At 38.4% G+C, this 10928-nt stretch overlaps 1 non-coding gene across 1 annotated transcript; it reads left to right on the forward strand.

The window, feature by feature from the left end:
• The first annotated feature begins 8987 nt into the window (after window positions 1-8987).
• On the forward strand, window positions 8988-9090 carry LOC136176105 (U6 spliceosomal RNA). Its single transcript, XR_010664486.1, has one exon. It is a non-coding gene; the product is annotated as a U6 spliceosomal RNA (small nuclear RNA).
• Window positions 9091-10928: the final 1838 nt, after the last annotated feature.

The following is a 10928-nucleotide window of genomic DNA, read 5'->3' on the forward strand; positions in this document are numbered from 1 at the left end:
ATAATAAGGGAAACTGGGTGTGAGATATATGAGAACTTTTTGGAATATGTTTTTGATTTACTGTTAAGTCTGAAGCTGTTCTAAAAAACAAAGTATTTTTTAAAAATTCAATTAGAAAAGTATGTAGGAAATATATATAGTCTTCAGCACAATACCAACTATTCATTGAAATACTGTAGTTTATCTAATCTTAGCCATTGTTGATGGCAAAAAACAATCATTATTATTTTATGGGGTAGCAAGAAAGAAAAATTGCTGTCAATTAAACTATGACACAATGCCTTAAGAATGATCCTGTGAGATGTATGAACTGGGCATGCCAGCCCCCCATTGCTTTGAAGTATATTTTATCAATTTTGAGTAGTTTGGCATGTTTTCCAGCTCTCTCTTGCGTTGCCTGGCTGCTGCTAAGCAATCCTCTTGCATACATCTTCATAATAAAGTGAAACATATCTTCATTTTTTATCAGTACTTTTCTTCCATCTCATACAGGATTTGAGATCATTCCTTTGAAAAAAAACAAAATGAAATTATACTTATTTCCTGAATGACAAATATTCACTAAGTATCAAATTTGTGCCCTGTTGCTCTGTGTCTTTGTCTTTCTGTATAAACAATAAATTTTTTAATGAAAAATATTAGTGCCATCTTTTCCCATTTTAAGCAGCAATTAAACTCAGCATCTATAGCATCAACAATGCATGTAACTGCATTAGAGTGATGACAGTTTGAACAATTATAACTAAACTCACAAAAACAACTAGGCAGAAACAACCAGGACCCAGTTGCTGCCCATGTGCTGTGAGTAGCATCATGGATTTGTAAAATATAAGCCCCACCCTGATTTCAGAAATTCTAAAATGTGGAAAAGAAATGTATGCCTTAGAAAGTTTGGATAAATAACTCTGCTACAGCCATACAATGGAAACTGTAGCATTATAAAAATAATAATAATAAGATAGATATACTTTTATTTACAGAGAAAGATGTCTAAGATACATTGCCTTAAAATGTTGCTACGTATGATTTATCTCTGTAAAATAAAAAATAACATATTAACATTTATATGTACTCAAATATATATGTTTCATTGTTGTTCAGTTGTTAAGTCCTTTCCAACTCTTTTTGAGCAAAACAGGCTCCTCTGTCCTCCTCTATCTCCTGGATTTTGCTAGATTCATGTCTATTGAGTCAGTGATGCCTTCTAACCATCTATTCCTCTGCCATCCCCTTCTCCTTTTTTTTTTCCCCCTTCTTCTTTTGCCTTCAATCTTTCCCAGCATCAGGGTCTTTTACAAGAAGTTGACTTCACATAAGGTGGCCAAGGTATTGGAGCTTCATCTTCAGTATCAGTCCTTCCCATGAATAGTCAGAGTTGATTTCCTTTAGGTTTGATCTCGTTACTGTCCAAGGAACTCTCAAGAGCCTTCTCCAGCATCACAGTTCAAAAACATCAATTCTTTGACCCTCAGCCTTTTTTACAGTCCAACTTTCACATCTGTACATGTCTACTGGAAAAACCATAGCTTTACTATACGGACCTTTGTCAACAAGTAATGTTTCTGTTTTATTAATATGCTGTATAGGTTTGCCATAGCTTTCCCTCCAAGGAGTAAGCGTTTTTAATTTTATGGCTGCAGTCACCATACTGCAGCCAAGGAAAATAAATCTGTCACTTCTACTTTTTCTCCTCATATTTGCCATGATGTGATGGGACCCAAGCCATGATCTTAAGTTTTTTAAATGTTGAGTTTTAAGCCAGCTTTTTCATGCTCCTCTTTCACCCTCATCAAGAGGTTCTTTGGTTCCTCTTCACTTTCGGCCACAAGAGTGGTATCATCTGCATACCTGAGGTTGTTGATATTTCTCATGGCAATCTTGATTCCTGCATGTGACTCATCCAGCCCAGAATTTCGCATGATGTAATCTGTATAGAAATTAGTTAAGCAGGGTGACAATGTACAGCCTTGTCATCAGTTCAGTTCAGTTGCTCAGTCGTGTCTGACTATTTCCAACCCCATAGACTGCAGCACGCCAGGCCTCCCTATCCATCACCAACTCCCAGAGCTTACTCAAACTCATGTCCATTGAGTCAGTGATGCCATCAAACCACCTTATGCTCTGTTGTCCTCTTCAGTCTTTCTCAGCATCAGGGTCTTTTCAAATGAGTCAGTTCTTCGAATCAGGTGGCTAAATTATTGGAGTTTGAGCTTCAGCATCAGTCCTTCTAAAGAATATTCAGGACTGATTTTCTTTAGACTCGACTGGTTTGATCTCTTTTCAGTCCAAGGGACTCTCAAGAGTCTTCTCCAACACCACAGCTCTAAAGTATCAATTCTTCAGCCCTCAGCTTTCTTTATAGTCCATTTCTCACATCCATACGTGACTACTGGAAAAACCATAGCTTTGACTAGAAGGACCTTTGTTGGCAAAGTAATGTCTCTGCTTTTTCATATGCTGTCTAGGTTGGTCATAACTTTTCTTCCAAGGAGCAAGCATCTTTTAATTTCATGGCTGCAGTCACCATCTGCAGTGATTTTGGAGCCCAAAAAATAAAATCTGTCACGGTTTCCCCATCTATTTGCCATGAAATGATGGGACCAGAGGACACGATCTTAGTTTTCTGAATATTGAGTTTTAAGCCAACTTTTTCACTCTCCTCTTTCACTTTCATCAAGAGGCTCTTTAGTTCTTCTTTGCTTTCTGCCATAAGGGTGGTGTCATCTGCATATCTGAGTTTATTGGTATTTCTCCCGGTAATCTTGATTCCACCTTGTGCTTCATCCAGCCCAGCATTTCTCATGATGTACTCTGCATATATGTTAAATAAGCAGGGTGACAGTATACAGCCTTGACGTACTCCTTTCCCAATTTGGAACCAGTCTGTTTTTCAATGTCCAGTTCTCCCTGTTGCTTCCTGACCTTTGTACAGGTTTCTCAAGAGGCAGGTGAGGTGGTCTGGTATTCCCATCTCTTTCAGAATTTGCCAGTTTGTTGTGATCCACACAGTCATAGACTTTGGCATAATCAATAAAACAGAGGTAGATGATTTTCACTTTTTCGATGATCCAACGGATGTTGGCAATTTGATCTCTGGTTCCTCTGCCTTTTCTAAACCCAGCTTGAACATCTGGAAGTTCACAGGTCATGTACTGTTGAAGCCTGGCTTGAAGAATTTTGAGCATTATGTTGATAGCATGTGAGATGAGTGCAATTGTGTGATAGTTTGAGCATTCTTTGGCGTTGCTTTCTTGGGGATTGGAATGAAAACTGACCTTTTCCAGTCCTGTGGCCCCTGCTGAGTTTTCCAAATTTGCTGGCATATTGAGTGCAGCACTTTCACAGAATCATCTTTTAGGATTTGAAATAGCTCAACAGGAATTCCATCCCCTCCACTAGCTTTGTTCGCAGTGATGCTTCCTAAGGCCCACTTGACTTCAAATTCCAGGATGTCTAGCTCTAGGTGAGTGATCACACCATCATAACTATCTGGATCGTGAAGATCTTTTTTGTATAGTTCTGTGTATTCTTGCCACCTCTTCTTAATATCTTCTGCTTCTGGTAGGTCCATACCATTTCTGTCCTTTGTTGAGCCCATCTTTGCATAAAATATTCCCTTGGTATCTCTAATTTTCCTGAAGAGATCTCTAGTCTTTCCAGTTCTATTGTTTTCCTCTATTTCTTTGCACTGATCACTAAGGAAGGCTTTCTTATCTCTCCTTGCTATTCTTTGTAACTCTGCATTCCAATGGCTTTATCTTTCCTTTTCTCCTTTGCGTTTCACTCCTCTTCTTTTCGCAGCTATTTGTAAGGCCTTCTCAGACAGCCATTTTGCTTTTTTGCACTTCTTTTTCTTGGGGATTATTTTGATCCCTGCCTCCTGTACAAGGTCATGAACCTCCGTCCATAGTTCTTCAGGCACTCTGTCTATCAGATCTAATCCCTTGAATATATTTCTCACTTCTACTGTATAATCGTAAGGGATTTGATTTAGGTCATACCTGAATGGGCTAGTGGTTTTCCCTAGTGTGAGTGTGAATGAGTGTGAAGTCACTCAGTCGTGTCCGACTCTTTGTGACCCCATGGACTGTAGCCCACCAAGCTCCTCTGTTCATGGAATTTTTTAGGCAAGAGTACTGGAGTGGGTTGCCATTTCCTTCTCCAGGGGATCTTCCCAACCCAGGGATTGAACCTGGGTCTCCCGCATTGCAGGCAGCTGCTTTACCATCCGAGCCACCATGGAAGCCAGTGGTTTTCCCTACTTTCTTCAATTTAAGTCTGAACTTAGCAATACAGAGTTCATGATCTGAGCCAAAGTCAGCTTCCAGTCTTGTTTTTGCTGACTGTATAGAGCTTCTCCATCTTTGGCTGAAAAGAATATAATCAATCTGATCTTGGTATTGGCCATCTGGTAATGTCATTGTGTAGAGTCTTCTTTTGTGTTGTTGGAAGAGAGTGTTTGCTATTACCAGTGCGTTCTCTTGGCAAAACTCTATTAGCCTTTGCCCTGCTTCATTCTGTACTCCAAGGTCAAATTTGCTTGTTACTCCAGATGTTTCTTGTTTTAGCCTTATCATACTCCTTCCCCAATTTTGAACCAGTCTGGTGTTCCATGTTTGGTTCTAACTTTTACTTCTTGACCCACATACAGGTTTCTCTAGAGACAGGGAAGGTGGTCTGGTACTCCCATATTTTTAAGAATTTTCCACACTTTTGTTGTGATCCACACTGTCAAACACTTTAGCATAGTCAATGAAGGAGAAATAGATGTTTTTCTGGAATCCCCTTGCTTTCTCCATGATCCAATGAACATTGACAATTTGATCTCTGGTTCCTCTGCCTTTTCTGAATCCAGCTTGTACATCTGGAAGTTCTCAGTTCATGTACTGCTGAAGCCTAGCTTGAAGGATTTTGAGTATAACCTTGCTAGCTTGTGAAATGAGTGCATTTGTATGGTAGTTTTGAACATTCTTTAACATTGCCCTTCTTTAGGATTGGAATGAAAACTGACCTTTTCCAGTCCTGTGGCCACTACTGGGTTTTCCGAATTTGCTGGCATATTGAGTGCAGCACTTACACAGCATCATCTTTTAAGATTTGAAATAGCTCAGCTGGAATTCTGTCACCTTCACTAGTTTTGTTAGTAGTAATGCTGCCTAAGGCCCACTTGACTTCACATTCCAGGATGTCTGGCTCTAGGTGAGTGACCACACTGTTGTGGTTATGCAGGTCATTAAGACCTTTTTTGTATAGATCTTCTATGTATCCTTGCCACCTCTTCTTAATCTCTTCTGCTTCAGTTAGCTTCTTACTGTTTCTGTCCTTTATTGTGCACATCTTTGCATGGAATAGTCCCTTGATATCTCCAATTTTCTTGAAGACATCTTTAGTCTTTCCCATTCTATTGTTTTCTCTGTTGCTTTGCATTGTTCATTTAAGAACCCCTTCTTATCTCTCCTTGCTATTCTTCGGAACTCTGCATTCAGATGGGTATATCTTTCCCTTTCTCCCTTGCCTTTCATTTCTCTTTTCTTGGCTATTTGTAAGGTCTCCTCAGACAACAACTTTTCCTTCTGGCATTTCTTTTTCTTGGGGATGGTTTTGATCACCACTTCCTATACACTGTTATGAACCTCCATCCATAGTTCTTCAGGCACTCTATCAGATCTAATCACTTGAATCTATTTGTCACTTCCACTGTATAATTGTAAGGAATTTGATTTAGGTCATACCTGATTGGCCTAGTGGTTTTCCCTACTTTCTTCAATTTAAGCCTGAATTTCGCAAGAAGGAGCTCATAATCTGAGCCATAGTCAGCCCCAGTTGTTGTTTTTGTTGACTGTATAGAGCTTCTCTATCTCTGGCTGCAAAGAAGATAATCAATCTGATTTTGGTATTGACCATCTGGTAATGTCTATGTGTATATTTGTCTCTTGGGTTGTTGTTAATAGTAACTATTACTGAGAAGTGGGATTATAGTACACTTTAACTTTCTGTTTTGTTTGGGTTTATAAAAATAAACATAATCAGATAATCAGTAGACTATGTAACCAATCAGGAGAAAAAAATAACCTTATGATAATCTTTGAATAAAAGATTATCCACTGGTAAAATTTCTTCATTTAAAAAATATTTTTAGCAAAAAATTAATTGTACCAGAAACAGTACTAGATGCTTTCCTATACATTTTCTTGACTAAGAGAACAACAAAAAACTGATTAACTATTTATCACAGAAATTATAAGGGAAATTCCAGTATAGAATAGAATTTTGAGCTAGATCTATCATCCAGTTTTTTAACATAATTAAAATATTAAAAATATATATATAAATGATATAAACAACTGTTAAATATCTAAAAAACTGAACAAATATGTGCCTCATGTAAAAGCACCATTTTAGAAAATATCATGTTCCACAAAAAATACTCTTGTTAATGAATTCTAATTCAAGGATTTAAGGAATGGAAAAATACTGTCACTTTTCCAGTTGGGGGAAATAGGTTAATCAATGACTAAAAGAGAGGAAGTATGCTTAGCAGATCTGGGTATGTTCACTTTAGTTCAGTCTCTCTGTCACAATATTTAAAGAATGGATTGACGTTCATACTGATTCTCTAAAATCCTGTATTACACTAATTATATACACTCATACCACAGACACACACGCATCTACGTGTATGCACGCACGTAAAACCTGATCATTCCTATTGTTACAACAGCAGTACTTAATATGAGTTGATATAATTCCAAATTACATGGGCACTCATCTAAGCAAATTAGGAAGTGTTGCTTTTCCTGTATTTGCAAAACAAACCCAACATTTTAAAAACACAGCCTAACACTGTTTCAAGTTTTGAAATGAGGAAACAGATGACAGGCTTAAGGAAATCCCAGACTAGGTATTTATAAGTTCCAAAGATAGCACAGTTGTTGTGCTTCTCTTAAAATGAGCCTTTTCTAAAGGAGAATTATGACAAATTAAGTGTGAGTGCATGAGCATAGGCAGGAAATTTGATAAAGATCCAACAAATTAGGGAACAGTCCAGAAAACCTCTTGGGGGTTATGTTCTTTCCAAGTAGATAAACATCTTTCTAAAAGTTCATGCTCTTTAAAGAGTTCTCCAAAACTGGCATCATAGGAAGATGGCACCATTTAGTACCTGACATTTTTGTCATTCTTTTCTTGTCAAAATGAAAAATATTCTGAAAGCTAAAGGAAATTAATTTGTAAACACTGAAAACAGGTGTTTTTTCTTTAAATTTTAAATCTTGAGTCACAGGATCAAAACTAACCTAACTCCTTACATATTATTTAATTTGCTACAATAGAAATTTGCTTTAAGATTTTGCAGATCACAACTGCTATAATGCCAACACAAGCATCTGTAGTTCAGTAGGGTTTAACCCTTATCACATGTCACAGAAGTGTTCTCTCTACTCCTGAAATAGTGGGTTAGATTACAGTTTTGCATCTGTGTGGGAATTATGTTACAAAAGGCCCAACTTTACAGAAACTTTATGTTTCTGTGCTTTCAAGTTCTTGATGTAACAAGTTGTCAAGGCTGGCATTCAGAAAGGAGACAGATTACTGAAAATGACAAATATTAAGTAGAAAAGAGATTTGCACAGGTAATAAACAAATATTAAAAGTGTTATTTTATTTCATCTCTATAAAAATTATTTATTTTTGGCTGTGATGGGTCTTCATTGCTGCACAAGGGCTTTCTCCAGCTGCAGCGCGCAGCGGCCACCTTTGTTGTCATGTGCAGGCTTCTCGTTGCACTGACTTCCCTCCCTGCAGAGCTCAGGCTCTAGGCGCACAGGCTTCAGTAGTTGCAGCATGTAGGCTCCGTAGTTGTGATCCACGGGTTGTTTCTCCATGGCATGTGGAATCTTCCCAGACCAAGGATCAAACCAGTGGACTTGGCTCTGCAAGGTGGATCCTTAACAACTGGACCACCAGGGAAGCATCATCACTGTAAAAATGTTGTATGTCCTTACAGTAGTAGGACACACAATTCACTGTGCCGTAAAGGAAAATATCATTTTAAATAAGGAAGCTTCAACCAAGAATTCTTACTGAAGATCTATACAATTCCCTTTTCCTCTTATACTACTTACATTCATAAGAAAGTGAAAACTCAATATATAAAGATTTCAACCCAGTTTTTTTTTTTTTTTTTATTGCCATGCCCCTTGGCTTCTTAGTTCCCTGACCAGGGATCGAACCTGGTCCGGGCAGTGAAAGCACCGATTCCTAGTCACCGGACTAACAGGAAATTCCCTCAATCCACTTTTAACTTGAACTTTGGCTCAGCTGGTAAAGAATCTGCCTGCAATGTGGGAGACCTAGGTTCAATCCCTAGGTTGGGAAGATCCCCTGTAGATGGGAAAGGCTACCCACTCCAGTATTCGGGCCTGGAGAATGCCAAGGGCTATACAGTCTATGGGGTCACAAAGAGTCAGACACGACTGAGCCACTTTCACTTCACTTTCACTTTTGAAAAACTATGGACTCATACATTGAAGACTTGCTTCCTTTGTATTAATATACAGCTCCCAACAAATCATTAAGAAAACCTGATACAAAAGAAGACAAAAGTATCTTAGAGATATATTCTTACACTTTTAAAATGATATATATGTAAGTATATTCTTTGTACTGTTTTTTATGATTAATGCGGAAGATAAAGATTTATGGGTATATGTGTATACTCAAATATATAGGATATCTCTGAAAGAATAAATAAGAAACAAGAATTTTCTAAATGACATTTTTTTTTTGTAGTTACTGTATATGTACCAAGAAAACTAGTAACTTAGGTTTTGGTTATATGGTTGTGTTTTTGTTTTTGTCTTCACTTTTTGTACTGTCTCCAGAAAATTACCTAGGTAAGTAGGGACCAGAAGAGGAGAGACTTACTATTCATTGTATAGTCTTTTTCATCTTTTGAAGCAATTGCATAAAAGCATATGCCTTTCTGCATGCTTTAGCAGCACATGTACTAAAATTGGAATGATGCAGCAAAGATTAGCATGGTCCCTGCACAAGGATGACACACACATTTGCAAAGTGGTCTGTATTAAAAAAAGAAAAAAAGATATGCCTTTGATTCCCAAAGAATTGACAACATTCATTTGATGATTACAGAAGAGATCGCCTGTTACAATTCCCACCCACCTGAGGGTCCAGCTGAATTAAAGATGGGACGTAGCAGCAACTGATGGCTTGGAGAGAGCAGGGCAAGTCTTTAAAAAACTGGTCACCTTGTGGAGTGCTCCTCTTTTATTTGTCAGTAATTTTGTCTCCTCAAAACCTTTTTATTCTCTATTCCACCTCAAGAAATGCCTCCCTCTAATCTGCAGTGTAAAAGAGGTGTTCTCCAAATTTTAAAACTGTAAAACACATTGTAGGTCAATATTTCATGTAGAATAAATTTAATTTTGACATACATTTATTTTATAAGCTCACTTACATTTACTTTTATCAAGCCAATCAAAAGGAACAATAAAGCCATTTTGATGAATGTGAAAAATGGAAACTAGAAGTTATGTATAATCATTTGCCTTGTATTTTTCTTTTCCTCCAATTATTATTTTTATTTTTAAAAATTTTGATAGTGCTGGGTCATTCTTGCTAAGTAGGTTTTTCTCCAGCTGCGGCAAGCAGAGGCTACTCTCTAGTTGCCGTTCGTGGGCCTCTCATTGTGGTGGCTTCTCTTGTTGCAGAGCGTGGGCTCTAGGGCATGTGGACTTCAGTAGTTACAGAATTTGGGCTCAGTAGTTGCAACTCCTGGGCTCCAGAACACAGGCTCAGTAGTGTGGCACAAGGGCCTAGTTGCGCGGTGGTATGTGGGATCCTCCTAGATCAGGGATCAAACCTGTGTCTCCTGCATTGGCAGGTGGATTCTTTACCACTGAGCCACCAGGGAAGCCCTCCAATTAATTTTTATACTTTGCTTTGATTACATAGAATCACAATACTCCTTATCACACAAATATATGACTATGGAGAATAAGAGGTTGTTTTTGTTTAATTTTTTTAAACAGTGTGCTTTGGAACTTTGAGTTGCTCTTTGATTAACAAACTCATTCAGAAATGCAAAGATTTATAATAAGAAGTTTCGTTCTAAATTGTATCCCTGGGACTTCCCTGGTGGGGTATCCACCTACCAAGGCAAGAGACACGGGTTTGATCCCTGATCGGGGAAGATTCCACATGCAGTGGAGCTACGAAGCCTGTGTGCCGCAACTAATGAGCCTGTGTCTGAGGCCCACAAGCTGCAACTATTGGAACTTGTGCTGCACAACGAGAAAAGCCTTTGCAGCTACAAATTAGTCCCCCCTCGCTGCGCTAAAGAAAAGCCCACATGCAGCAACAAAGAACCCATGAGCTGTAATTCAGCACAATTAAAAAAAAAAAAAAAAAAAAAATCCCTTCCCTGCAAGCCACAGGGTAGTTCCTGTCTTTTGAGCCTGAGCTGCCTATTCTCCTTATTTGACTCTGTATAGGGCACCTTGCTCCTTGGAAGAAAAGCTATGACCAACTTAGACAGCATAATAAAAAGCAGAGACATTACTTTGCCAACAAAGGTCCGTCTAGTCAAAGCTATGGTTTTTCCAGTAGTCATGTATGGATGTGAGAGTTGGACCATACAGAAAGCTGAGCCCTGAAGAATTGATACTTTTGAACCATGGTGTTGGAGAAAACTCTTGAGAGTCCCTTGGACTGCAAGGAGATCAAACCAGTCTATCCTAAAAGAAATCAGTCCTGAATATTCATTGAAAGGACCGATGCTGAAGCTGAAGCTCCAATACTTTGGCCCCTGATGCAAAGAACTGACTCATTGGAAAAGACCCTGATACTGAGAAAGACTGAAAGCAGAAGGAGAAGGGGACAACAGAGGATGAGATTGCTAGATGGCA

The sequence above is a fragment of the Muntiacus reevesi genome, chromosome 9 (genome assembly GCF_963930625.1).
Source record: "Muntiacus reevesi chromosome 9, mMunRee1.1, whole genome shotgun sequence".
In the NCBI taxonomy this organism is placed as follows: Eukaryota; Metazoa; Chordata; class Mammalia; order Artiodactyla; family Cervidae; genus Muntiacus; species Muntiacus reevesi.